Source organism: Chenopodium quinoa, unplaced genomic scaffold (assembly GCF_001683475.1).
Source record: "Chenopodium quinoa cultivar QQ74 unplaced genomic scaffold, ASM168347v1, whole genome shotgun sequence".
In the NCBI taxonomy this organism is placed as follows: domain Eukaryota; kingdom Viridiplantae; phylum Streptophyta; class Magnoliopsida; order Caryophyllales; family Amaranthaceae; genus Chenopodium; species Chenopodium quinoa.
Genome location: NW_018743955.1, coordinates 1897427 through 1899935, shown reverse-complemented (window position 1 = coordinate 1899935; position 2509 = coordinate 1897427).

The window sequence follows — 2509 nt, the reverse complement described above, 5'->3', positions numbered from 1 at the left end:
GGCCGTGCACAACCAAAAGATGAGAGGCAGTCTGCAACTGATTCAGCCTAGAAATCCTGCACGGGGGTGCCATATATCACTACTACAAAATTGGGCTTAAGTAACACCTATTGGTAACACTTTAAAATTTTTATGGTTGTTTGATTTTTATGTAACACTTTTGTAACACTTTGATATTAGGTAACATTATTTGTAACACTTTAATATTAGGTAACACTTTGTTGTAACACATTGATATTAGGTAACACTTGGTCGTAACACCTATGCTCAATCATTTTTTTTTTTCTTATCAAATATTCTACGAAAATTTCACCAAATGCCCTTGAGCTATTTTTTTTATTCACCATATACCCATGAAAAATTTCAAATTCACCGTATACCCGTAAGTTTCACAAAAATGTTACAAAATGCCCAAATGACTAACGGACGTTAACTCCGTTAGTCATTAAGGCTAAATTTGCCACGTGGCAACCTACGATTAGTTGTTATTTATATAATTTAAATTTTAAAATAACAATCTAATTAATTATAAAAAATAAACATATAAAAAAACATAACTCACCTACCATAACCATAACCATAACCACAGCCCAGCCCCAGCCACCACCCGCCAGCGTGGTTTCCGTCAAAAACCCTAGCGTCGGCGCGACTCCAAACCTGACACAAACGAGCCCACGCTGCTAAGACATTGCCACCCTAAACCTAACACAAACCACCCACTCCCCAATTTTAAAAGCCCCTTAATATCTTCTTCGGAAACCCCTCCCCTCCCCACCGTCGGTGTCATCCCATCACCTTGCCAGCGAACCCAAGCCGCACCTCCCCCCAGTCGTATCCATCCCCTGAACCACCACGCCGAACCCCAAAATGAAAAACCCAAGATCGAAACCCTAGATTTGATTTTTAAGGTTTTGATTTTGGGGTTTTAATGTTTAGATGTGGTAGTTTTTGGCTAAGAGTACCGGCAAACCCAAATCCCCCTCCCCCTTCCATCTCCAACCCCATGAAACACCACGTCGATTACCAAAATCAAAAACCCCAAAAACTAAAACCTAGGGTTTTGATTTTGGGGGTTTAATGTTTCAAGGTGGTGGTTTTCGACTTAGGTGGGTAGCAGCGGTGTGGGGGAAGGGATTGGGTTGTCGACGAAAGGGTTTCGGGGGTGGTTGCCGAATTTTTGGCTTAGGTTGTTCGACGGTGAGGGGTTTTGCGATTCAAAGGAAAGAGGGAAAATAATGCGGTGGTTCGAGAAAGGAGCGAGCACCAGCGCGGGGTTGGTGGAAGGGGCGACATCGGTGTAGTGAGGAGGCTGATGGGTGGCGGTTGTGGGGTGGTGGTTGGGCTTAGGGTTCGCCATTAGAAGGTGACAGGTTGGGGTTAAAGGTGATTTTTTTTTTTTTTGAAATTTTAATTTAGTTTTTTTTAAAATATATACTACCTCTGTTAAATGTTATGTGCAACTTTGGGGTATTATGTGTGAGATATAAAATATTCCAAAGTTGCACATAACATTTAACGGAGGTAGTATAATAATTATTAGTTAAATAATTTTTAAAAATAACCAATTAGATCCAGCCATGTGGCGTACTTAACCCTAATGACTAACGGAGTTAACATCCGTTGGTCATTTGGTGAAAATTTTCTGGATATAAGGTGAATAAAAATAATAACTCACAAGTATTTGGTGAAATATCCGAACATTTTTTTTTTGGAGGGAAAAATATCCGAATATTTTATTTACTTCTAATATTTTTTATTTTCTAAAAAAGGCAGCAAAGGAAAGGGAAGTTAATCGTGAATTTATGAGATAGCGGTTTCTATCTCAAATAGCCTCTCTCTATCTCCTCGATGTTGAAGGTGCAGGCTCACGGAGTAACGGCCGCAGCCGCAACCAATGACGCCCACAATCTCTGTCCTCTTTCCTTTTCTCACTTCTCTAGCTTGGTATTCTAGGGTTTTGCAAGCCTTCATTTCTGAAAATCTCACATTTTCTCTTCTTTAGCTCGGTATTCTAGGGCTTAACAAAATTTGTGGTTAATTTCAAAAACATTCTTCCTAATTTGTGAAATTTGGGCTTGGTTTAGGGAGATCAAAAGAATTTTCTCTACGCTTCACCAAATTAGAGAAAAGACAATCAAAATAGAAAAAGGAGACGATTGCTAGGTCTAGTTTGTCTTCTTCAGTCGTTGAATTTCTTAACTATATTTATAATTTCTGGAATTTTTTACATAGTTTGGTTCAATTTTATTTTAATTGCAATCATACGTCATCATTAGACTATGAGTTTTTCTATCAAGATATTTGATGTCACTTCTTAATTTGATTTTTTCTGTTAATTAAATTAAATTCGACAATTATGTATCTGATTTTCTCAAGGAAGTTTCACAATATGACTGCTTTTTTTTTTTGTCAAATTAGTTTGTTGGGAGTAGTAAATTAACTTTTGAGTTATATTTCTATAATACTGACAAAGAGTATTTTCAGGCAAATTTTTGCAAAGGCATTGACA